Source organism: Triturus cristatus, chromosome 6, assembly GCF_964204655.1.
Source record: "Triturus cristatus chromosome 6, aTriCri1.1, whole genome shotgun sequence".
NCBI classification, from domain to species: domain Eukaryota; kingdom Metazoa; phylum Chordata; class Amphibia; order Caudata; family Salamandridae; genus Triturus; species Triturus cristatus.
The window spans coordinates 1,285,491,221-1,285,519,181 of record NC_140589.1 but is presented as its reverse complement, the minus strand read 5'-3'; the positions used below and the strand labels follow the sequence as shown (position 1 = coordinate 1,285,519,181).

Here is a 27,961-nt window from a genome sequence, read left to right as displayed (position 1 = left end):
CGTTATCTGAGTAGACAACACGTGGTAAACCGTATCGTGGGAAGAATTCTCGAATTAACTGTTTGGCAGTAGTCGGGGCAGTGTAATCTGAAACCGGGTATGCCTCTGTCCAACGGGAAAGAGCACAAACAACTACGAGAACATATTTGAATCCTCGACATCGTTCCATCTGGATATAATCCATCTGGAGGACTTCAAAAGGGTGATCAGGAGGCTGAAATCCACCCTGTTCTACGGGAATGCTTTTACCTGGGTTAAACTGACAACAGATCATACAGGTACGGACTTTTTGTTTAGCTGCTGCTCGTAAATGTTTGTTGAACCAAATGTGTTGAATGCTGTCTAGCATAGCTTTTTCTCCTAGATGTGCTGGACTATGTACAGTGTTAATAACGACTTGGACCATTGAATCAGGAAGGAACCACACAGATTTTTCCTTCGTCATCCATCCTTGATCCGTTTGGATCCCTCCTAATTCAGTCCATTTCTTTATTTCGTCTGGTGTAGCATGTGTCTGTATGTCGATTACGTCAAGAGCGGGATCCTTAACCATCATGCAATGTGTTGGTGTCGGGACTATTGTCTTTGTCATGTCGGATGTTTGAGTTTGAGCAGTCTGTTTAGCTGTTCTGTCAGCTAGATCATTGCCTTGAGAAATGATATCAGTAACTTTCGTATGAGCTTTACATTTCATAATTGATATTGCAGTGGGTAGATGTATTGCATCTAATAAGGCATGAATAAGGGGTCCGTGCTGAATGTGGGCACCGTGAGAAGTTAAATAACCTCTCTCTCGCCACAGCACGCCGAAGTCATGTACAACTCCGAATGCATAACGTGAATCAGTGTATATGTTGACTTTTTTATTTGTGGCTTGAATACAGGCTTGTGTCAGAGCGATGAGCTCTGCTGCTTGAGCGGACAAGGTATTTATGCAATTTGTTTCAATGATTTCAGTGTCTGTTGTGACTGCGTAAGCGGCCACTAGCTCTCCTGTACCTGTTCTCATACATGAACCATCTACATACAACGTCAGGTCTGGGTCTGACAATGGGACGTCTGTCAAATCTTGTCTGGGTTTCGTCGTGATAGTGATAACTTCAATACAATCATGTGCAAGTGGGTCTGTTCCATTTATAGGTAACAGTGTGGCAGGATTCAATGTACTACAACGTCTGATTTCTATATGTGGCTGAAACAATGTTAATTCGTAACCAGTAAGTCGTGCTATAGTCAAGTGTTGTGTTTGTGTGCGGTTCAAGAGAACCTCTACTGCATGTGGTACTTGTACTGTCAATGGATGTCCTAATACTATGGCATCGCTTTGTCTGATTGCTAAAGCTGTTGCTGCCACTGATTTCAGGCACGCAGGCAAAGCCTGAGCTACGGGATCTAATGTACTAGAAAAATAAGCACATGGTTTGTGTGATCCTGCTTGTTCCTGTGTGAGTACTGACAAGGCAGTACCTTCGCGTTCTGTAACGAAGAGTGTAAACTGTTTATTGTAACATGGTGTTGCTAAAACAGGTGCTTGGCATATGGCTTTCTTTAGGCTTTCAAAAGCTTGTGTATGTTCCTGAGTCCAAGGGAGAACAGTCGATGTGGCTGCCTCCTGTGTTGTCAATTGAATGAGGGGTTTTGCTAGAAATGCATACTGAGGGATCCACTGCCTACAATATGAAGTGAGGCCTATGAAAGCCCGCACCTCCTTTTGTGTCTTAGGTATCGGCATATTAGCAATTAGCTGGATGCGATCTGGTGTAAGCTGCCTTCCCTCCTTGGACAGCGAGTGACCAAGGTAAACAACTCGCTGGACACAGAATTGCAGCTTAGAAGGGGACACCTTGTGCCCCTTTTCGGCCAAAAATTGTAATACCGTCAGTGAGGCTTTCTCACATTCAGGTTCGCTTCTAGCGGTGATCAGCAGATCATCGACATATTGAAGCAGGGCAGTGTTGACTGGCATGTGGATACTGTCGAGTTCTCGTTTTAGTGCTTGGCTATAAATGCTGGGGCTTTCTGTAAATCCTTGAGGTGCGCGTGTGAATTTAAAGCTACGTCCATTTAAACTAAATCCGAACAAGTATTGGCTTTCCGGATCTATTGGGACGCTGAAAAAGGCATTCTTGAGATCAATTACAGTAAAGAATGTTGCTTCGGAATCAATGGCTGTCAGTAATGAAGAAATGTCTGGGACTACGGGGTATTGTGGTACTATGCATTTATTTAATTCGCGCAGATCAATAACCAACCGATATACTGGCGGGGCTGTTGGATCGGTTCGTTTAAGAATCGGAATTATCGGTGAATTACATACATTGGAGTCAGTTTCCACAACCACTCCTTGGGTAATAAGCTCGTCAATGATTTGTAGTAAAGCCACTACAGCATCTGGGGGTAACTTGTATTGTCGCATTCGTGGAAGTACCACTCCTGCCTTTAGTGTGACTCGATATGGTGTAATGTTCATGCAACCAACATCTGTAGGACCTTGTGCCCATAAATGTGTCGGTAAGGTCTGTAGTCGGTGATCCATGTCTCGGGACACGTAGTGCCCTTTGAAATCACGTAAAAATAATCTTACTCCTTCTGGAGAACAACATATAATAGCTCCTAGAGCTTTCAAAGTTTTTATGCCTAACAAGTTTTCTGGACATGATTTGGTAAGTAATAAATCTGTAGTTCGTGTCAAGGGACCGATCGTAAGTGGAAGAGGCTGTGTTACTTCGTTAATGATAGGATTTCCTGAAAAACCAAGGGAAATATTCTGTGTGCCTGAGAGGGGTGCCCCTGGTACTTCACTACGTTTTATTGTTGTTCGGCTTGCCCCTGTATCAAGTAAGAATTTTCTATCTTGGCCTAATAGTTCACTGTGTACATAAGGTCCTTCTTGATCTACAGGGACCTCGATAAGGGGTAAGCCAACTTCCCTCTCTAGGCTGTTTCATGAGTATCGTTGATAATCAGGATAGTCATACCGTGCGGTCTGATATATCTGTCGTGTCGTTGTTTGTGTGGCAGCAATAGGCTGCGGTGGTGGAGCTGGCATAGACTGTTGCGGAGCTGGCATGGACTGTGCATGCTGCGGGGCTCCTTGTTGGTTCTGATCCTGTCTAATTGGTCGTGGTCTTTCTTTTGCGTTACCTATGGCAATATTATGTTTTAAAACGGGACAATCGTGTACATAATGACCTGGCTGTTTACAATAGTTGCACGTCCCTTTAACAGGACCTGTTGAACCGCTGGACTGTGTCATACCCTTCTTATGACCGTCAACTGGCACTGTCTGGGAAACTAGCATTTTCATTTTCGTGTCTTTCATGCGTCTATGTTCATGTTCTTGTTCTTCTCTAATTCTATTGTGATGGTACTGTAGCATTTGTAACATTTGTGACGGAGTGTTACCTTGCCAGGTACTCTCGAACTTCAATACTCTATTCTTAACTTGGGGCAAGGCATTTTCAACTAACTTTGTCACAAACAGATGTGGATACGACTCGCTACTTGCTTTTATTCCACTATTTATACCAAAACATTTCTCAAATCGGGAATAGAAATCACTAGTGTCTTCATCTGATTTTTGTTTACAGGCTGAGATTGCACCCCAGTCTTCCTTTTTCGTAGTTAATAAACGTGGCAATACCTGTACTAGTAGACCTGGTAGTGCTTTGATCTTGTCCCCGAGCCCTGAACCTGGACCTCGAGCTTTTTCTTCGTTTTCTAATGCTGTCCAATCTATCTTCTGGTCTCCCACCTCCCAATCCTTTTCCTTGAGTTTTTCGTAAATGCCCGCAGGCATTAATACCTTCAATATTGTCATAATGTCGGGGTAGGTATATTCTCCCATGAGTAACATATCTTTAATTTCACGATGGAAACCTGCTGGGTCTTTATCATGACTGGGTACCACTTTCTTCATTTCTAATAGTTCTATTTTAGATATGGGTGTGTATACAAACACACGTTTAAACTCATTGTCATCACCCTTTATCGGGTGCACTTCGCGTAAGGGATTCTGTCTATCCATGTAATACGTCGTTCTTTCCTTGATGGGCAGTGAGACATGTTCAGGACATACAAAAAGAATGTACTGCCTTCTAGATTCTAGTATTTCTCTAATTAACTTAGTACCGGACCCTCTCCATTTATTCGTGAGTAATTCAGTCAATATATCAGGTAAGGGACCAGGATCGGAGTGTTGGCTTTTATATAATATAAGGAGTTGTTGAATCATGTAGATACCAGCTAAACGCTGTTCATCTGGGGCGAGGTTCAAAAACGTATGTGCTAGTGTATCATCACCATATTTTCCAGGACTATCAACCCAGTGAACGGCTGACCTGGCTAATTCTTGTTCGTCCATAGAATCTAGTATATGATAACCCCTTCGTTCTCGGAGTAATTTGTCAGCGGCTTGGAATGAATGTTCGGGGGACCTTATATTTATTATAGGAGTTTGGAATTTTCTGTTATTATCTGGACGTATCGGACATATCGGATCAGTAAAGCATCTAGTATTATTGCAAGATCTTCCTCTACCTACATATGCCATTGTTTCTAACTGTCCTGTGGGCAGTTCTAATTCTTCCTCGTCCTCGGTTTGTTCTGGTTCGTCTACTGCTAATCTTTCCTCGTGTATTCGTTCTATTTCTTTGCGGATCTTTCTGCTCATAGCTACTATACATGATCGTTTATCGTGTCTCCCCTCTGATATATTCTTACCCCATGTGGTAAGAATTTGCATTTCTTCCGTATTTACCCCTGGTTGATCTTGATTTCTGATCACACAGTTTATGAGGAAACGTAACAGTTCCCCCTGTATTTCCACCTTTTGATACTCCATGGCTCTGTTAATACTCTCAGGGTCTCGCCCTGATTGAACAAAATGATATATATTTTCTAAATGTGCAGTCATTCCTGGTAGCTTCCCTAAATATATTGCAGCTCGTCGGATACGTAATGATGCCAGCATCATTTCGTCCCCTTTTCCGGGTACAGGGTCATATCTACAGTCTATTAGAAGTTCCTTGAGCGTGCTGGGAGTTACTAGTTTGGGCGTACGTTGGTGGGCTAATTCTTGAAAGGAAAGTTTATTTGTTCTGGGTGGCGTAGAAAAAATGCTTGATGTACCTCCGGTAGCACCACCTGGGGTGCTGGATGTGAAAGGATTCGTTGAACGGGATATAGCAACCATAGGTGTGGATGCGGATGTAGAAACAGATGTGCTTGCCGGAACTTGTGTCGGGGTTTGCTGTTGTAGAGGCACAGACGAAGGAGGGTCTTGGCGTTGAACCCCCTCGGCAGACGGTCTATGTGGCGCAGCATTAGCATACTCGGGAGCTGCGTCGTCTAAATAAGAGGAAAGAAAAACATCTTCTGCGGATCTGGGATGCCCTTTGGGATGTGCTTTTATCGGAAACAATGGGGGTGGCAAGTCTCTTGGTATCTCCGGGGTAGCCTTAGGTAGTCCTTCGGCCAGAAGAGGATACATACCATTCACAAGGGCATTTCTTTGTCTGTCTGTTTGTTCTGACTTTACTCGAGTACCTTCTTCAATTAATACATTTTCTCGAACTTTATTTGAATTCTCCTTACTCTTCTCTTCCTGTCTACGTGCTTTTTCTGTACGTCTATACGATTCTTTACACCATAATTCAATGGCGTCTTTCTGTGACTGTCTAGCTTTCCTTTTCCATAATTCTTCCTCTACTTTCACGATGCAATCTGCATCCCAGGTCCCAGCTGCGGGCCACCTCTGACTTTCTGGTAATTCCTTGGTGTAGTCTACCCATAAATCAAGAAATAATATGGCGTCTAGGCCATGTTTATGATACATGAAGTACCCTGGAGTGTCCCTAGGAGGAATGGGAACAGCTTCTTCGAGTACCCCTTTTCTAGTTGTGATCTGTCTTAATTTCGAAAAGAGCGGCATATTTGAGAACTGATCTGATACCTAATTTTGAACACGTTTAATACCATAAAACACAATAAGGAACAGTCATTCACACCACAATATACAGAACGTATTTAAAACATTTTAACATTTAACATTTAAACTAAATAGACAATGATGGCCAATTAGGGAACTAGTCCCTAAGCATAATACTCGATACTAACTAGGTAATTCTGAATTATATACTAGACATACTTGATATACTGCTAAACAGTACAGATACACTGCTGAAACAGTGCAGACCGGATTTGTGTACCCAAACCCGTCTTGACCGGCACAACCTATGTGCACGTCAGAACGCCTCCCCGATAATGGTACTCACCGGGTAGCTCGGAACGGAAGGCCTCGGAACTGAACTGAACTAGAACCGGACTGGACTCGACTCGAAACTTCGGAAACTTCGGAAACTGGTGGGCCTCTGTATACCTCGGATCTTGCTCTCTCAGCTAGGCTCTGGTCGGGATACTTCGCACTTCTCACCGCCTCGTCTGGGTGTTGATCGCAGCCTCAGTTACCCCCGCTCGGCAGGAGGGAGATACAGGAAATCCTGTGGGTACGCGTTGTTGTCCGTCCAGCTGTGACAGGAGACCGGGCCTGCAACGCACCGCCGGCGCGTGAGATGAGAAAGTGTCCCTGTTCGGGCGCCATTCTTGTGGTAAATAATTTAATTACCGGAACTTAATTTGATGCGGAAAATCTATAACAATAGCTCAGTAAAATAAGAGGCAGAATCCGTGGTATTAGAGGTTCGGAACGGGCTTTATTCCATAATCAATTTAAATCGATGAGCTCCAGATTCCATCACCACGAAGGTTCAGGAAGTGAAGACCGTACTTTATTGATAGGTAATCATTTTTATACAATAGGCATTACAGTGAAACAAATGGAGGAGGCGTAACAATTGATAGTAAAGATAAAACATACATGCGTAGCAAAAGTGGGTGTAACTGGGCGTAACTAAAGAACGTCATCAGGTATGATGTCATAATAGGGTGGTTCCATGAAAGAATTTCGCAATGTCAGCAGAAATACTTGGCAGAAATGCGCGCGCAGCAGCATGACGTGTGATTGACGTGCAACTAGGGGGTGAAGGGGACTTGACATTTAGCTCTACATGTGGCGACAGAAGTCTGGAGAGTCAAGTCAACCTAATCCCAAATCATATCTAACATCCTATGTTTAAAGAACTGTGTTATCCAAAAGAGAGGCCTTCTTGGAGTAGAATCTTATTCTATACTGACTATACTGACTGTTAGTGCGTGTACAAGCGTCTAAGTGTCTACACTAGATGCGAGGGCAGGAATCTTCCATAGTAACAGGGCTATGAATTACTTGCATAAAGACAGAGAAGCCGGGCCTTTTGCTCGGTAGCTGGAAGAATGTTTACTTAAACTACTAGACAGGAATGCATTGGGTAGGGAGCGGAGCAGATAATCACAAGGTGAAATACAGTTTATGGCAGGCAACAGGCTGGAGTCAGGCACCGTTAGCCGCGCAGGGAATAGGACAAAGTTCATGGATACAGATGCGAGCTCAGACTGGAGCTTTCAGAGGCAGAAGGCAGGAAAAGCTTGATGGCAGAATCAGGGCCTACTTGCCTGGACTGTAAAATGGCATAAGTGAACCATATAAAGCCGGTGGCCTTTCATACTTAGGAATGGAATATCCGGCCCATTCATGGCGGATCTGAAAGAGGACATGTTGGCGGTGGACGCACATGTGTTTGCGTCTTCATAACTGGAACTGGAGGGATCATACATGTACTTGTGATTTATACATGAAACCGTTGGGGTCCAAGATAGGGGACATAACTGACCAGAAAAATCCATATTTCCACAGTACGAGGGTGGCGTACATCGGAGGCAGCCCAAAAATTAAGTTGGCGAAATGAGGAGAAAGGCATTATTTCTTCTTGTTTTTTGCTTTTTCCATGTGTGCTGCCTTGTGCAGTGCACATGGAAAATGCAAAATACCATATTTTTTTTATGTACAGGAAGATGTCCCTTCCTGTACATAAACAAACTTTCTAAAAAATTCCACTTTGTCACTTTCATGAAGGAGCATGCATGAAAGTGACAGCATGACATTTCTAGGATTGTTTATGTGCAGGAATTGACACCTTCATACACATACACAATCCTCCCCTGCACTCAGACACCTTTGCACTCTGGTGCAAGAGTTCCTGCGTTGATGCTAAGTTGCGAAACGTAGCGCCATTGCAGGGGGAAAAGCAAGGCTGCACCACATTCTTGTAAATATCATCCAGCCCTGTGTTTCAGAAGTGGAGGAAAGGGGCATTAAGCCAGGAAGGCTAAAGCCTCTCTCCTCCACTTCCTTGTACATATCACCCTTAGTTCTATACCTTTATTTGAGAAGCATTTAACTCCAAATCACAGGCAATTTCTATTCTAATGGCATGCACTTTCGTTGAGCTAACCGTGTGTTGTAATTATCTACCTGCCTATTGCACATTTTAAATGCATGTTACATTATAGTGTATTTCTAAAGTGCATTGCCACCCGGTGTGCTGCTTCTTGGTGTTCTTAAAAGCCCTCACTGCAGACAATGGGAAGCGCAACCCCTTCTAGTGAAAGTAGATGTTTGTCAATTCTTTACTTAAAGATAGATGTTTTCTATAGACTCGAGAGCCCACCTGTACTCAAGATGGCTGACCTCTGATGCTTACCTTTCTGTAAGTGATAACATAGATCCACAAGGTACCAGCATATCATACTCTTCCGGATAAGATGTATTTTTTCACCTTTTTGAATCAAATAAAGATATCTGTTGTGCAGGTATTTGATAGACTATGCAGATGGCCTTAAATTGGATACAATGCACTATGGGCACCTAGTGCAGAGAGCGATTTTCTGGAGTAGCGTGGTCGCTACTAGTGCAGACGTGTAAGAAGTAGGTTGACAACATTTTTCAGGCATTGCAAATGATTCAGTATTGAGAGAGCCTCAAATACACTAAGGTTGCACAGCCAGTCTTGGCGGCAACCAATGCCACAATTGCTATTATGGTGTTTGAAATTGGAAACATTGTAGAGGGCAGTCTTTGCTGTTGCTGCAGTGTGGATAGTTATGCTCAAGTTATAATCCACTATGGAGCACAGATAATACACACCAGTCAAAGTCAAGGGCCATGGGCTCAGAGCAGCAGTTTAGATTCCACTTACCAGTGTTCTGGAGGTGCCCTCAAATCCACCATCTCTATTTTAGCTGGATTTATCTTCAGGCTGTTCTAGCACTAGTGCTTACCAAAGGCATTATTAAATTATTTAATGAGGTCAATAACAGACAGCAGTGCTTGAAAGACAGCTGAGCCTGGTGAGCACAGTTGCTGAAGATCAGTCGAAAAGAGTGGATCGAGAGTGGGACAACCTTCGATCGCGCAACGTTTTACCATTCTAGAACACTGCTTACTGGTTTATATGAACTCATAGTAAATGGAGACCTGAGGAAATGCCACTTCATTGTTACCCCAATATCTTGTTGAATAGACCCCAAAAAGAACTACAATGAGGGGGCATGTCACAAAGTTTTATACCTCCTACACAATGGCGATTTTCCCCTTCTTCGTGACTGCTACCAGATTTAATGGTCGAGGTTAATGGCTTCTTTCACACATTGAATCATTCATACTCACAGTTGAGTTATTACGCATGGTGAAATAGTCCTTCTGAGTACATAGAATACAATCCAGATCTTGTCCAATATGGTGTCATTATTGGTTCCTCTTTCTTTCACCATGCATCAGCATAAAACGCCAAATCAAGACACACCGTGTCTGCCTGTCATACTTACTCCTGCACCCCTGTCTCTTAGGTATAACAGTTGTGTTGACTCATTATGTTGGGAACCTTAACGTATTCTTACTCTAAGTTAAGTGTGTTAATACGTAAAATATCATGATGTTTTCCCGTATTTTAGAATACGCTTGTGTTGCAATTGAGTCTTGAGCCTTTTCTGACGTTTGCACCCATAATTGAGTTCTTAAAATACAATTAATGTGTTAGTGTTACAATAAATGTTTGTATGAACCTGAACTTTAAATTGTATGTTTGAAAAATGTTATATTCAGTTAAAGCCATGATGTTCAAGTATGTTTCCTAGTATTACAAATGGCCAGATAATTCAGATTTTGATTTTGGATCTGCTAACCTATTCTAATCCGATCTAAACTCAGCAATAATACAATTAGGGATTTTGTGATTTTTCAAAATTATAGAACAGGCTTAGCATGAACAGTGCATAGAGAGTCACGATAAAGACAGCTGTATAGTGCCAAATTATGTATTTTGATTGGACCATAGCCATTTGAAATCAGCCAATGAAAAAAGTGCCATATTCAGGGGAAATTCTTATTACAGTCACAATCCACGTCACTTACAACTGAAGTACAAACGATTGGTGGAATAAAAGATCATATAGGTCTAATAAAGTTCTGGCGTGCAAGCATAGCTGTACTAATTGTCATCTCCGGAATACCTGCTGACAGACATGTCAACTTTAGAAACCTTAACTTTCAAGTGTAGCTAATAGAGTAGGTGAAAATGGTACTCATATCTGCTGCTTGAATTGGCAAACGCCGAAAAATATCCCTCATCTTCCCATCTTACATTTTAGAAATGTTTTAAGCCTAACTTGTTTTATGAAGTGCATTCCATTAGATTTCCGATTGTGTTGTGCAATCGGTGCCTCTTTTCCCAGGTAAGCCACATCAAGGAGTATGTTGTGATTTTAGAAAATAGGTTTATGTTTTCTTATTGAGCAATAAGCCCCTTTGCTGGTCTAAATGTACTTCAGGTTGGTAGCAGGTAACCTATGTCGGCGGTGTTTTCCATGCAAGACAATGCTTAGTATGTAACAACCGAAGAAAACACAAATGTTATCGTTATTTAATTATATGAATGCCTATGTAAGGGGCATATCAACAAGGGCTTTATCTCTGCTTTTTTGGCTTTAAAAGCCAAAAAAGCAGAGATAAAACTAGCGCCCTATCAACAACAGGGTGCTAACACGCAAATTTGCATGTTAGCACCCTTTTACTCTACGCTTCCCCTTGCATCTCTAATGAGATGCAAAGGGGGCGTTCCTTAGTAAAATAATAGGAGAAATGTCGCTAAGCGACATTTCTCCTATTATCAAGAATGCCGCTAACCCTGTTAGAGACAAAATAAGCAGCGCTAACCGCGGTTAACGCTGCTTTTTTACATCTGCTAATTTTCAGACTTAGCCATGATATCCTATGGAAGGAGGATATCATGGCTAAGTTTGCCTGTCCCTATCAACAAGGTAACGTGAGATTATCGCTGGGTTTCCAGCGATAATCTCACGTTAGCCTGTTAGCGTGAGGATTTTTATCGCTATTGAGATAAGCGTTGCTAATAGCACGCTATCTCAGCGATAAAAATCCACGCTAGCCGGCGATAATTATCCTCACGCTAAGAGCGCTGAGCGATAATTATCGCCGGTTGTTGTTGATATGCCCCATAGTGTGTTAAAAACTGTGCACGTCACATGGGCAAGAATGCAATTTAAGGTGTTACAAAGAGCACTGCAAAATGCCCAACATACACTAGAAATAGCAAGAAAAAGAATGGGAGCTTGGTTTTCTAGCTTTTAAACAAGTTTAATATTTTAGATAAATATTATAGCAGGACCCTAGTTCTCCATGGTTGGCATATTTGTTCTGTGACCTAAAGATACACAATTTCTATTTCTGCATGTTCAAATAACTGTTTGATCCAAAATGTCACGTAGTTTATAAAATATTGTTATCATTAAGTAACTTCGCTCATATTGGTAATACAAATAGACACATTGCTTCATAGACATTAAAAATGTTTTAATCGGTTCATATGAGCTACCTACCCTTCATATTTCTCACAAATTTAATGGCAGTACACTTTCCAAGGATATGAAAAAAGGTACTGAAAAAGAAAATGAGCGATGCAAAGAGAAAAATTTATGGTGATATTCTCAAGAACGCGTGAAAACTACCGCAAAAGTAGTCTAACACAATTCTTCACATCGCGGGAAAATAACACCGTGTTAACGTGGTATTCCCAACACGGCGGTACCATGCGATTGACCCATCACAACGCGACAAATCAACGCTTTAAAATCAACGTGATGCCGCAAAAATGCAAAACACCAATGCGAAAAAAGCAGTGATGATGCAAATCGCGATACAGAAATCTGCAAAAACCAGCCACATGCCTGCATTCCACACACGACATAGGGGAAAATGCACTACAAAAGCTGGAAAAAAACGCATACAAAAGCCAAACAACAGCGAAGCACAATGGAGGCAGCCGGAAAAGTGCAGAGGACAACCAGAATCCCACAAGCCCCCCGGAGTACCAGACTGGGACCTCGGGGTCAGGGAAGGGCAAGGACAAAAAGAGTAGGAAGAAAAGGTTCAGTCCACAGGCAAACAGAATCCCGATAACGGAGGTGATAGAACACCATCAAATACTGTTCGTCACCTCCACTGTGTCACTGGGAACCAGAAATGGAATATGGCAGATCATCGTGGACAAGGTGAATGCAGTCAGAGTGCTAAAGAGGACAATGGAAGAGGTCTAGAGGCGCTGGAATAATGTCAAGCGCAAAACCAAGCAGAAACTCGCAAACAACCGGAAGGCAGCAATGCAGACTGGAGATGGCAGTCCAGCGCCACAGGAAGAGCTGAACGAGATGGAGGAAATGGTGTCCACAGTCATCAGTGGGGAGACGGTGGCAGGAGTTGGGGGACCGGACACTGCCCAACATGACCGGACACAACAGCACCAGGGTGAGTAACAACCAGGAACGGGGGGATGGGGGAGATGGCCACAATGGCATACATGCACAATTAAGCATAGCACATCTGCGGACAAACCATGCCCCAGACCCCCAAATCACACCAAGAGACCAATGCACCCAATCATGCAACCTGCCAGCACTGCACAAGCACAGAAGTCAGAGGCACACCGCATGTAAGGGATTATGGGCAGCCAAATCAGAGCTGCAGGGGTGACTCCCCCAAAATGCAGCACACACACACATCACCTGCAGAGCACATCAACATCCACAACCATGTGGCCCAATCCGCAACATGTCCACCACAGCACAGAGGGTGTCGCTTGTGTGCAGAAACTGGCCAATCACATGTGGCATAGCAGGGAATTGTGAGTTGATAATGTATAATTACAAACACACATCCATGATGTTGTCAGAATGTCCAATGTCCTGCACCATCTAGGTAGCTCCCCATATATAGTCACAATGTACACTGTCATGCAGTCTGAATGTAAACATGTACAAAGCGACAACATACATGTGAACACAATGTTAAACTGCTTCTCCTCTTCACATTGCAGAGGGAAATTCAACACCTCCTGCAGAGAGGTCCCAACCTCTCTTCTCATGACGAAGGAGACCACAACACCTTTGACTCCGACGCCCTCCAACAGCTAGTGTACAGCCTCCGCACCCCACCTCCAGGAGCAGGGCAGCCCAGCTGCTACAAGGAGAACCCACCCCCTGCACAGGACACACAGCAGGCAGCACCCACCACCACGGCTGCCTCCCAGGGCCCCCATGACGAACACATGGCCTTCCAACGCCGTGTGTTGGGGTGCCAGGAGAAGCTGGCAGAACAGGTGCAGGTGGGGTTCGACCGCATGGCAGACAAACTGGACGCCATACGTGGGTGTCTAAGTCCCATCAGGGATCACTCACAGTCCCTAACAGACACCCACAGTCCGTTCCATGCCCTCCAATGAACCATGGCTGACATCGCCAGATTCCTGACTCTGAGTCAAGAATGACTGTCTAGTCAGAGTGGCCTCAGCGAACTCGGCCGGGAGTTGGGACGCATGTGGAGGCTCATGGAGAACATGGAGTAGACGCGTGCGGAAAGATCGGCTGCCGCGTCTGCACACGAGCGAGAGGTAGCTGGGTCCCTCAATGGCATAAAGACCCTCCTCATGGCATTGATGCCACAAGGCCTGGCGCGGATGCATGCTGCCGCTACCACTCCATCCACATCCCCGGCCCCTGATGTGTCAGTGCCACACAGTGCTGGAGACAGACCACCACCACCCACATGTGAGGCACCGGGAAGAGCAGAGGACGATCATGCGGATGAATCTTCCCTCGTGGTCAGAAGGAAGCGGTAGCATCCCTCTCTGCCATATGGCCTGTTTCTGCTTGGCTCTGCTGTCTGCAACATCACCTTCCACTGTCCCCCGATGCACTCTGCGACACTCACCTTGGACCTCTACATGGACTGCCATATCCTGTTTGGTCACCAATGACACAGCTATCAGACTGCGGACTGGACTCCCCCTCTTCTGATGTACTTGTAATTCCCTGATGAACTCTGGCTGGCCTTCCACGGGATGTCAATGTTGCATGGGGTTTGCATGGCCCTGTACTGCTCCAGCTACGACACTCCATTGAATGTGCATTAAACATTCATTGTCACACAGATGTGTCATGTCTATGATCTTGCAAGTGTGGAGGTATGGATGACTGTAGGGTCAATGATTCCTCCGTTATGTCCATGTTGCTCATGTTGTGGGGCGCAGGTCACAGGGTGACACATTGCCAGTTGCGGTCAGGTTGGCGCCAACACTGAAACAGAGGCACACGCATTAGTCACTTCCCTGTCCAGCCCAGAACATAAGCACGCCCGGAGCCCCGGGGTCATTGTTCACACCCTTACCCTGGACTGGAATGCACCAGGCCACCCTACTCTGCTTACGCTCACAGGGGACGACGACAACGATACATGTCCCAGGTCTTACCTGTAGGGATCTGCTGATCACAGGTCTAGTTGTCCACATGCCACAGCCACTCCCTCACAGCTGGTTCATACCCACACCCCACCCATTCACCACCGGCGTCACACGACATGTGACCCTGCCAATAAAAATCGCCTGGCGCACGTGATGGACACCATTTCCACTCTGTCACTGGGTTACTTTGCGTGGGTATCCCTTCTGCCTGAGGGCATGAGGCCCTGCTACAGCACATTGCACAGTGCCGGGGATGACATGATGGCATCCGCACCACGGGACTCAATCATAAAGGGTCCAACGCTTGCGGTGCAGAGGCTTGGTGGCACCGGATACTCTGCGGTAGGCTCCGGCACACCGACACGGGACAGTGACTTTCGGTGCACTGAGATAGGGGCAACGTGTGTGCTGAGCGAGTGTGCAGCCTGCGATGATGCGCCGTCCAGGCGGTCCAGGATGGTGACATTGTTGTGAGCCCTGCTGGACCGCAGTGTAGGCCTGAGCCAGTGGGCAGTGTGGGCCTACTGCCACGTGGCATCACCTCTCAGTTCACAGAGTTAGTGGCACCTCTAGTGCTGAGTGGGAGTGCAGCCTGCGATGAGGCCGGATGCACTGATGTGTTCTCAGCCATGGCGTACTCAAGACCCAGAATCAAGTGTGTGACCTGGTGGCCCGCGGTGCAGGGCTGCATGATGTGGAGGATGCCATGGTCACGGGCCCCAGTGTGGTAAATATTTCATTACCGGTACTATTTTTTAAGCGGTAAAATCTAGTAAGAATAACCCAGTAAATATAAGAGGCAGAATCCGTGGTATTAGAGGTTGTAAAAGGCTTTATTCCTCTACAAAGGAAATACAATTCGAATTGCAGGCTTCACACTCCATCACCATGAGGGTTCAGGAAGGAAGGCAATACATTATTGACAGGTAAGTATTTTTATAAGAAATGCATTATAGTGTAACAGATGCAGGAGGCGTAACAGTTGATAAGAGAGATAAAATATGCATACGTAACCAAAAGGGCGAACATATAGGCGTAACTTAGAAAACGTCATTATACATGATGTCATAAGTGGGTGGATCCATAAGAGAATCCTGCAATGTCAGCAGAAATATTTGGCAGAGATGCGCGCGCAGCCGCATGACGTGTGATTGACGTGCAACTAGAGGGTGAAGGGGACTTGACATTTAGCTCTACATGTGGAGACAGAAGTCTGGGGGTTATGTCAACCTAATCCCAAATCATATCTAATATCCTATGTTTAAAGAACTGTGTTATCCAAAAGGAAAGGTCTCTAGGATAGAATCTATTCTATACTGACTGTTAGTGCGTGTACAAGCGTCTAAGTGTCTGTATGAGATGCGAGGGGGCAGGAATCTTCCATGGTAACAGGGCTATGAATTACTTGCACGAGGACAGTGAGGCCTGGCCCCTTGCACGGTAGCTGGAGGAATGTTTACCTAAACTACTAGACAGGAATGCATCGGATGAGGAGCGAAGCAGATAATCTTGAAGGTGAAATACAGTTTTTGGCAGGCAACAGGCTGGATCAGGCACCGTTAGCCGCGCAGGGAGTAGGACAAAGTTCATGGATACAGATGCAGGCTCGGGCTGGAGCTTCCAGAGGCAGAAAGCAGGAAAGGCTTGATGACAGAATTCAGGGCCTACTCGCCTGAATCTGTAAAATGTGGAAAGTGAACCACATAAAGTCGGTGGCCTTTCATACTTAGGAATGGAATATCTGACCCATTCATGTTGGATCCGAAAGAGGACATGTTGACGGTGGACGCACATGTATTTGCGTCTTCAAAACTGGAACTGGAGGGAACATACATGTACTTAGAGCATGCACATGGAGCCGTTGGGGTCTACGATAGGGGACATAACTGATCACAAAATTCATATTTCCTCATTCCCTCCTTGTCCCCTACGGACCCTCAGGTGATATCGATCTTCATCAATCCATCGATCTGTTCATATAGCATCATTTGTTCTTCTTTCTTCTTCCGGGATTTTGAACGAAAACTTGGAGGTGGGATACACGATGTGGCACACAGGCCACAAATCGCTGGCCCACATTGTAGACATAAGCAGCAACTGAATAGTATGAGAAAGCCAATACCTAGGAAGGATAGGATCCTCCATCCCCAGGCTGACAACACGCCCCAGAACCAACCGGACCAAGTCCAGGTGCCTGGACTCTGGTGTATCTGGCTTATAATCTTATGAAGGCGGGTAATGGCTTTATATACTGACGGCGAATTTTCTGGTATGAAAATGCAGCAACTTGATCCGATGACCCTACAGGCTCCGCCCCTATCGGCTAGGATGACGTCAAGGACAAGACGATTTTGAAGCACAACAATCCGCATAGCAGACTGTTCTTCTGTTAAATTGCCTAAGGCGGACGTAGTCTCGTTTACTACTGCTTCAAGGGTTCTAGTTAATCTACGTATCAGCTTACTATTAGTGACTGTTCCTATATAGGGAAAGAAACCTTTATTGAAATCTGTGTATTGTTCCCATGCCGTTTCAGTGTAATCGACAATCGGGAGATCTCTCTGCTGTCTATTGTGTACTAAATGGGTATTTCTGTGATAATCAGGAGGAGCTAGGAAAACAGGTGGCAGAAGGAATGCTATGTAACAGGTACCATCCCAGTCTAGAGGTAGACGTATATATGCGGTTTGACCACATATGAAGTAGGAATGACGGGAAGCTCTAAATGTAGACTTGCCTTGATCACTGAATTTTATTACAGTGGTGCATTTACTATGGCCCATGTGTATGGAACCATTCTTTCTTACACATAATTCCCCTTTTACTGGGAATACTGACATGGCGGGCAAGATTGGTGTAGCTTCAGATTCAACGTTCAGGATCATGAGGTTAAGTGTAAAATTACCTAATCCATATACTTCATTTTCTAGATCAGTTCCTGTTCTTTTAGGAAGTCCCTCCTTGTTAGGGTAGCAGACTTTAAGCAAAATTAGGTTCAGGTTTCCCCATACCCAGTTGTCTTGATAAACTGCGGAATTTGAATCTAGGGAATTAATCAAACTAAACCATGCTCCACAGGAGCCATTGTGTGTGAACGGATATGGAAAGAGGGGCAAAACTCCCTTATAGTTCTGATAGGGAGGGAGTCGGCCACATATCCAACAATTTGTGGCATTGCTGGTCTGGTGGGAATGATGTAACATACTAATGAATGTGTTGTTGCGCAGCGCAAATCTATAGGACAACTCATGCGGAGGTAATTCGCTAAAAGAATGTTCAGCAGTAACATTGTAAGCACGTTTAGAAATAGGGTAATACATATGCAACAATATACTAAAAATGATGATCAGAAGACTTAGAGAAAACAAAATTAGTAATGTCACTGTGCAGTGACTACGAAGCGATTTACAATACGCATACTTTTTAAGCTGCATCTGTTGATTTCTTTCTCTATTCCGGTCTAGAGGATACATGTCAGGGACAAATTCAACCGATTCACCTTGGAGAGGACTTAAACAATCAAATTGTCTGACTTACTAGACCTTAATTTTAGTTTATAAAGTTCAGTTTTCATGGGTTCAACCAAGGGGAGCTTTGAATCAGTCTGTGAGGAAATGCAGGGCTTAGTGTCCACACTGGACGGTAGTCCATAAAATTTCTTGATATGACTCGAGTGCAACCACCCTTTACGTCCCTCGATCTTCACGGCTGTCCTTGTTGCCAGTAGAACAAGTTTTGGCGATCTCCACCTAGGCTCCAGTTGGGTCTTCCGGTCGAAATTCCGTACTAGGACCATATCACCTGAAACCACGTCATGGGGCTTTACCTCAGTGTTATCGGGAAAAGCTGCAGCTACCTGTGAACGACAAGATTGTAGTGCAGACATCAAGGAAGCCAGGTAATCTGTCAGCATATTACAGTCAACATCAGTGATTTTGCGAGGTATAGGCATCCCCCACATATTTGGTGGTCTACCGAAGATCACCTCGTACGGGGATAGCCCTGTTCGAGAATGTGCTACCATTCTCATGTAAAAGAGTGCAACTGGTAAGGCTACTATCCAATCGACACCTTTTTCTCTACATATTTTGGACAATCTAATTTTCAGAGTTTGATTATGGCGTTCCACGAGACCTGCTGCCTCAGGATGTCGGACACAGTGGAATTTCCATTGGTAGCCTAATAAGAGTGAAACGTGTTTCATTAGTTCCGATGAGAAGGGCTGGCCGTTATCTGAGTAGACAACACGTGGCAAACCATACCGTGGGAAGAATTCTCAAACTAACTGTTTGGCAGTAGTCGGGGCAGTGTAATCTGAAACCGGGTAGGCTTCTGTCCAACGGGAAAGAGCACAGACAACTACGAGAACATATTTGAATCCTCGACATCGTTCCATCTGGATATAATCCATCTGGAGGACTTCAAAAGCATGATCGGGAGGTTGAAATCCACCCTGTTCTACGGGGATGCTTTTACCTGGATTAAACTGACAACATATCATACAGGTACGAACTTTTTGTTTAGCTGCGGCTCGTAAATGTTTGTTGAACCAAATGTGTTGAATGCTGTCTAGCATAGCTTTTTCTCCTAGGTGCGCTGGACTGTGTATTGTGTTAATGATGACTTGAACCATGGAATCGGGAAGAAACCATATAGATTTTTCCTTCGTTATCCATCCTTGATCCGTTTGGATCCCTCCTAATTCAGTCCATTTCTTTATTTCTTCTGGTGTAGCATGTGTCTGTATGTCAATTATATCAAGGGCGGGATCCTTAACTGTCATGCAATGTGTTGGTGTCAGAACTATTGTCTTTGTCGCGTCAGTTGTATGAGTCTGGTTCTGAGCAGTCTGTTTAGCTGTTCTGTCAGCTAGGTCATTACCCTGAGAAATGATATCGGTAACTTTTGTATGAGCTTTGCACTTCATAATCGATATTGCAGTAGGTAGATGAATCGCATCTAATAGGGCTTGAATGAGGGGTCCGTGTTGGATGTGGGCACCGTGAGAAGTTAGATAACCTCTCTCTCGCCACAGCACGCCGAAGTCATGGACGACTCCGAATGCATAACGTGAATCTGTGTATATGTTGACTTTCTTATTTTTGGCTTGAATACAGGCTTGTGTCAGAGCAATGAGCTCTGCTGCTTGAGCTGACAGAGTGTTAATACAATTTGTTTCAATGACTTCAGTGTCTGTTGTGACTGCGTAAGCGGCCACTAACTCTCCTGTACTTGTTCTCATACATGAACCATCTACATACAATGTCAAGTCTGGATCTGATAAAGGGATATCTGTCAAGTCTTGTCTGGGTTTTGTCGTGATAGTAATGACTTCAATACAATCATGTGCTAATGGATCTATTCCGTTTACTGGCAAAAGTGTGGCAGGATTTAACGTATTACAACGTCTGATTTCTATGTGTGGTTGAAACAATGTCAATTCGTAACCGGTGAGTCTCGCTATAGTCAAGTGTTGTGTTTGTGTGCGGTTCAAAAGAACCTCTACTGCGTGTGGTACTTGTACTGTCAATTGATGTCCTAACACTATGGCATCGCTTTGTCTGATTGCTAAAGCTGTTGCTGCCACTGATTTCAGGCACGCAGGAAGAGCCTGAGCTACTGGATCTAATGTACTAGAGAAATAAGCACATGGTTTGTGTGATCCTGCTTGTTCCTGAGTGAGCACTGACAAGGCAGTACCTTCGCGTTCTGTAACAAATAGTGTAAACAGTTTATTGTAACATGGTGTTGCTAAAACAGGTGCTTGGCATAAAGCTTTCTTTAAGCTTTCAAAGGCATGTGTGTGTTCTTGAGTCCAAGGGAGGACAGTCGATGTGGCTGCCTCCTGTGTTGTCAACTGGATGAGTGGTTTAGCTAGAAATGCATATTGAGGGATCCACTGCCTACAGTATGAAGTGAGACCTATAAAAGCCCGTACTTCCTTTTGTGTCTTGGGTGGTGACATGTTAGCAATTAACTGGATGCGGTCGGGTGTAAGCTGTCTTCCCTCCTTGGACAGCGAGTGCCCAAGGTAAACAACTCGCTGGACACAGAATTGCAGCTTAGAAGGGGACACCTTGTGCCCCTGGTCGGCCAGAAATTTTAAAACCGTCAGTGACGCTGTTTCACATTCAGGTTCGCTTCGGGCGGTGATCAGCAGATCATCGACATATTGAAGCAAGGCAGTGTTAACTGGCATGTGGATACTGTCAAGTTCTCGTTTCAGTGCTTGGCTATAGATGCTGGGGCTTTCTGTAAACCCTTGAGGTGCGCGTGTGAATTTAAAACTTCGTCCATTTAAACTGAATCCGAACAGATATTGACTTTCCGGATCTATTGGGACGCTAAAGAAAGCATTCTTGAGATCAATTACAGTGAAGAACGTTGCTTCTGAATCAATAGCAGTTAGTAGTGAAGAGATATCTGGGACCACAGGGTATTGTGGTACAATACATTTATTTAGTTCGCGCAGATCAATAACCAATCGATATACTGGTGATACTTTTGGATCCGTTCTTTTAAGAATCGGAATTATCGGGGAATTGCATATATTGGAGTCGGTTTCTACAACCACTCCTTGTGCAATGAGTTCGTCAATGATTTGTAGCAAAGCCGCAACAGCATCTGGTGGTAACCTATATTGTCGCATTCGTGGTAGTACTACTCCTGTTTTTAGTGTGACTCGATATGGTGTAATGTTCATGCAACCAACATCAGTGGGGACTTGTGCCCATAAATGCGTAGGTAAATTCTGCAGTCGGTGATCCATGTCTCTGGACACGTAGTGACCTTTAAAATCACGTAAAAATAATCGTACTCCTTCCGGAGAACAACATATTATAGCTCCTAGAGCTTTCAATGTTTTTATACCTAACAAGTTTTCTGGACAGGATTTAGTAAGCAATAAATCTGTAGTACGTGTTAATGGACCAACCGTGAGTGGAAGAGGTTGTGTTACGTCATTAATTATAGGTTTTCCTGAGAATCCAAGGGAAATATTCTGTGAGCCTGAGAGGGGTGCCCCTGGAACTTCACTGCGTCGTATAGTTGTTCTGCTTGCCCCTGTATCAAGTAAAAACTTTCTGTCTTCCCCTAATAGTTCACTATGTACATAAGGTCCCTCTTGATCTACAGGAACCTCAATAAGGGGTAAGCCAACTTCCCTCTCTAGGCTATTTCATGTGTATCGCTGATAATCGGGATAATCTGCTTGTGCATACTGGTACATCTGTGGCGTTGTCGCTTGTGTGGCAGCAATAGGTTGCGCTTGTGGTGGTGCTACGTTCTGTTGTGGAGCTGCCTGTTGCGGAGCTAATTGTTGCGGAGCTGACCTATGTTGTGCATGCTGAGGAATTTGTTGTTGATTCTGATCTTGTCTAGGTGGACGTGGTCTTTCTTGTGTTCTACCTGTGGCAATATTATGTTTCAGGACTGGACAATCGTGTATATAATGACCTTGTTGTTTACAATAGTTGCATGTCCCTTTCGTTGGACCTGCGGAATCACCCTTTTGGTGACCATCAGCTGGAACTGACTGAGCAACAAGCATTTTCATTTTTGTATCTTTCATACGTCTTTGTTCATGTTCTTGTTCTTCCCTAATTCTATTGTGGTGATATTGTAACATCTGTAACATCTGTGATGGGGTGTTACCCTGCCAGGTACTCTCGAATTTCAATACTCTATTCTTAACTTGCGGCAGAGAATTTTCAACTAATTTTGTCACAAACAGATGTGGATATGACTCGCTACTTGCTTTTATGCCACTATTGATACCAAAACATTTTTCAAATCGGGAATAGAAATCACTAGTGTCTTCATCTTGCTTTTGTTTACAGGCTGAGATTGCACCCCAGTCCTCCTTTTTCGTAGTTAATAAACGTGGCAGTACCTGCACTAGTAATCCTGGTAGTGCTGTAGTCTTTTCCCCAAGCCCTGCTCCTGCAGCTCGGGCCTTTTCTTCGTTTTCTAATGCTGTCCAATCTATCTTTTGGTCTCCCACCTCCCATTCCTTTTCTTTGAGTTTCTCGTAAACACCGGCAGGCATTAACACTTTCAGTATTTTCATAATGTCGGGGTAGGTATACTCTCCCATGAGTAACATGTCTTTTATCTCACGGTGGAAACCTGCTGGATCCTTGTCATGGCTAGGTACTACTTTCTTCATTTCTAATAATTCAATTTTAGTTATAGGCGTGTACACAAATACGCGTGTAAAGTTATTATCTTCACCTCTGATTGGGTGTACTTCGCGTAACGGATTTAGTCTATCTATGTGATACATTTTTCTTCCCATAATGGGAACTGGAACGTGTTCTGGGCACACGAAAGTTATATACTGGTTTCGAAATTCTAGAATTTCTTTAATCAAATCAGTACCTGAACCTCTCCATTTATTCGTGAGTAGTTCTATCAATATGTCAGGTAAGGGTCCTGGATCGGAGTGTTGGCTTTTATATAATATAAGGAGATGTTGAATCATGTATATACTAGCTAAACGTTGTTCGTATGGGGTAAGATTCAGAAACGTGTGTGCTAGTGCATCATCACTGTATTTGTCGGGACAGTCGGCCCATTGTACTGCTGACCTGGCTAATTCTTGTTCATCCATGGAATCGAGCATATGGTACCCCCTTCGATCTCGAAGTAATTTATCAGCGGCTTGGAATAGGTGTTCAGGGGACCTTGTATTTAACATAGGGGTTTGAAAATGTCTATTACATTCTGGACGTATCGGACATATCGGATCATTGAAGCCTCTAGTATTATTATTATGGGGTCTTCCTCTACCTACGTAAGCTATCGTTTCTAATTGTTCTGATTCTTGCTCCTCCTCTTCCTCTGATTCAATTCTGTCTGCGTCTCGTCTTTCTTTATGTATTCGTTCTATTTCCTTGCGGATCTTTCGACACATAACTACTATGCATGACTGTTTATCATGTTTCTCGTCTGATATATTCTGACCCCATTTGGCAAGTTTTTGCATGGTATCATGATCTGCCCCAGGCCTGTCTTGGTTCCTGATCACGCAGTTTATGAAAAAACGTAGTAGTTGTCTTTGGACATCCACTTTCTGGTATTCCATAGCTTCGTTAATACTTTCTGGACCTCGCCCTGTTTGGACAAAGCGATATATATTGTCTAGGTGTTCAACCATCCCTGGTATCGTCATTAAATACAATGTAGCTCGTCGTATACGTAGTGATGATATGAGCAATCTGTCCTGTTTACCTGGTACTGGGTCGTATCTACAATCCACAAGTTGTTCTTTAAACATGTCGGATGTCGCTAGTTAGGGTGTACGCTGGAGTGCTAAATCTCTAAGAGTCTGTTTATTTCGCGGTGGTGTGGCAAACATGTCTGTCGTACCTCCTGTAGCACCGTCTGAGGTGCTGGGCACGAAAGGATTCGTTGGGCGTAAGATAGAAATTGTAGATGCGGGAAAAACCGTAGAAACGGTCGGACCTGTGGGAACTGGTGTAGGAGTTTGTGATTGCGGGGATACAGACGGATGCTCTTGGTGTTGTGCACCATCGGCAAGCGGTGTGTGTGGTATGGTATTAGCATACTCGGGAGCTACGTCATCTAAATAGGAGGAAAGGAAAACGTCCTTTGCTGTTTTGGGATGTGTTTTGGGATGTGCTTTTATCGGGAGCAATGGAGGAGTCAAGTCTTTTGGTATTTCCGGGGTAGCCTTAGGTAATCCTTCGGCCAGAAGAGGATACATACCATTCATAAGAGTATTTCTTTGTCTATCTACTTGTTCTGTTTTTACTCGGGTACCTTCCTCTATTAATAAATTTTCTCGGGTTTTATTTGAATTCTCCCTACCTTTCTCTTCCTGTCTGAGCGCTTTTTCTATACGTCTATATGATTCTTTACGCCATAATTCAATGGCATCTTTCTGTGACTGTCTGGCTTTCTTTTTCCATAATTCTTCTTCTACTCTCATGATACAATCTGCATCCCAGGTCCCCGCTGCGGACCATCTTTGACTCTCTGGTAAATCTTTGGTGTAGTCCACCCATAGATCAAGAAATAATACGGCATCTAAGCCATGCTTATGATACATAAAGTATCCTGGAGTATCCCTAGGTGGAATGGGAACAGCTTCTTCGAGTACTCCTTTTCTAGTTTTGATCTGTCTTAATTTCGAAAAGAGCGGCATTTTTAGATCTGGTTACTTAATTTTAAACACACTTAATACAAATAAACACAATAATGAACAGTCATTCACACCACAATATGTAGAACGTATTAAAACATTTAATATTTAACATTTAACGAATAATGATGACTAATAGGAAACTAGTTACAGACATAATAGTAACACTAAATAATACTTATTTATATGCACGACATACTAGATATACTGCTAAACAGTACAGATACACTGCTGAAACAGTGCAGACCGGATTTGTGTACCCAAACCCGTCTTGACCGGCACAGACTATGTGCACGTTAAATGCCTCCCCGGCAATGGTACTCACCGGGTAGCGCGGAACGGAAGGCCTCGGAACGGAACTGAAACTGGACCGGACTGGACTCGACTCGACTGGACTCGGAACTTCGGAACCTGGTGGGCCTCTGTATACCTCGGATCTTGCTCTCTCAGCTAGGCTCTGGTCGGGATACTTCGCACTTCTCACCGCCTCGTCTGGGTGTTGATCGCAGCCTCAGTCACCCCCGCTTGGCCGGAGGGAGATACAGGAAATCCTGCAGGTACGCGTTTTTGTCCGTTCAGCTGTAGCAGGAGACCGGGCCTGCAACGCACCTCCGGCGCGTGAGATGAGAAAGTGTCCCTATTCGGGCGCCAATTTCTGTGGTAAATATTTCATTACCGGTAATATTTTTTAAGCGGTAAAATCTAGTAAGAATAACCCAGTAAATATAAGAGGCAGAATCCGTGGTATTAGAGGTTGTAAAAGGCTTTATTCCTCTACAAAGGAAATACAATTCGAATTGCAGGCTTCACACTCCATCACCATGAGGGTTCAGGAAGGAAGGCAATACATTATTGACAGGTAAGTATTTTTATAAGAAATGCATTATAGTGTAACAGATGCAGGAGGCGTAACAGTTGATAAGAGAGATAAAATATGCATACGTAACCAAAAGGGCGAACATATAGGCGTAACTTAGAAAACGTCATTATACATGATGTCATAAGTGGGTGGATCCATAAGAGAATCCTGCAATGTCAGCAGAAATATTTGGCAGAGATGCGCGCGCAGCCGCATGACGTGTGATTGACGTGCAACTAGAGGGTGAAGGGGACTTGACATTTAGCTCTACATGTGGAGACAGAAGTCTGGGGGTTATGTCAACCTAATCCCAAATCATATCTAATATCCTATGTTTAAAGAACTGTGTTATCCAAAAGGAAAGGTCTCTAGGATAGAATCTATTCTATACTGACTGTTAGTGCGTGTACAAGCGTCTAAGTGTCTGTATGAGATGCGAGGGGGCAGGAATCTTCCATGGTAACAGGGCTATGAATTACTTGCACGAGGACAGTGAGGCCTGGCCCCTTGCACGGTAGCTGGAGGAATGTTTACCTAAACTACTAGACAGGAATGCATCGGATGAGGAGCGAAGCAGATAATCTTGAAGGTGAAATACAGTTTTTGGCAGGCAACAGGCTGGATCAGGCACCGTTAGCCGCGCAGGGAGTAGGACAAAGTTCATGGATACAGATGCAGGCTCGGGCTGGAGCTTCCAGAGGCAGAAAGCAGGAAAGGCTTGATGACAGAATTCAGGGCCTACTCGCCTGAATCTGTAAAATGTGGAAAGTGAACCACATAAAGTCGGTGGCCTTTCATACTTAGGAATGGAATATCTGACCCATTCATGTTGGATCCGAAAGAGGACATGTTGACGGTGGACGCACATGTATTTGCGTCTTCAAAACTGGAACTGGAGGGAACATACATGTACTTAGAGCATGCACATGGAGCCGTTGGGGTCTACGATAGGGGACATAACTGATCACAAAATTCATATTTCCTCACCAGGCTTGGAGCTCCCACAGGCACATGGTGGGCCCTCTTGGAGACACAACGGTGTTGGAAAGTGAGCATGGAGGCCTGGTTGCGCAGGGGCGGGTACTCACTGCTGGGCGGTGGGAGGGGCTGGGGTGCAGCAGCCTGTGTGCACAGGGGCGACAAGCGTGGATGGCGTGTGCTTTTCTATGGACTCTGCCATTCATGTCCCTGGCAACTGTTTCAGATGAGGGACCTGGGGGACTGCAGAGTGTACCGGCACATGGTTGGAGACACACCGGTGGCTGCAGGTGAGCAGTGAGGCCTGGGTATGCAGTGTTGGAACTCTCTATCCCTCTCTTTCTCTCCATCTCTTTCTCTCTCCCCCTCTCCCCGCTCTATCTACCTCTCTTTCTCCCCCCCTCTATCTACCTCTCTTTCTATCTCTCCCTCTCCCCCCTCTATCTACCTCTCTTTCTCTCTCTCCCTCTCCCCCTCCCCCTCTCTCTTTCCCTCTCTCTGTACTTTGATGGGTGCATGACACACCTTCTTATCTGTCTTTCTGTCTTGCAGGCTGTGACTTACAGAATGCCCAGAGAAGACCCACGTGCCTCTACGAGATTGTTGTGTTTTGTTTGTTCTACAATAAAGTTTTCATTTGTATTATATGAATTGTATGTGTGATTTCCATTTGTCTGGCCGCACCTGTATGTTAGGTGTTGTGATTGTGTGACTTCAGGGGATTTGTTGGGTTCATGGTTTCGTCATGTTGATGTGCATTATCTTTGTCCAAGGGAGGAGGGGGGGTGGTGGAGTCCGGGGGTGGTGGCGGTGGGTGTTGTTGCCCTGTTAGGGCTCTGGGCTGCATGTTCAGTTGCCCGGGGGCATCTATTGTTCTTCATGTTTGGCTCTGGGCTGTACTTCCTTGTCTGGTGCCGGTTGTTGTCTGACTTTACACCAGGTCAGAGCAGGTGATAGTTTCCTGCTGTTAACGTGCCTTATCAAATGTTTTGTGATCTTATCGCCGATCTGGCTGGTCGTTGAGAATGTTGTGGACGGGTGTTGACGCTGCTTTTTGCTCGGGAACGCCTACTCTGCATCTCATTTGTGATAGTTTCCGGGGTCATCCGTGGCGATGTTTTTTGAGGATGCTATCCCCGGAAAACCGGTGATATGGGCTGTTAGCACCGGCTTGTAAATGGGGCGGTAAATTTATTGCGAGTTTGGCTGCGA

At 44.5% G+C, this 27,961-nt stretch overlaps 1 long non-coding RNA gene across 2 annotated transcripts in view; it reads left to right on the top strand.

Annotated features, from left to right (window-relative positions):
- The window catches only part of LOC146821291 (uncharacterized), a 140,999-nt gene extending 113,658 nt beyond the window's left edge, over window positions 1-27,341 (top strand). For both annotated transcript variants that reach the window (XR_014962695.1, XR_014962694.1), the window contains exons 6-7: window positions 26,976-27,039; window positions 27,302-27,341. This is a non-coding gene — a long non-coding RNA (uncharacterized LOC146821291). The remainder of the gene's footprint in view (window positions 1-26,975; window positions 27,040-27,301) is intronic.
- The last annotated feature ends 620 nt before the right edge of the window (window positions 27,342-27,961 follow it).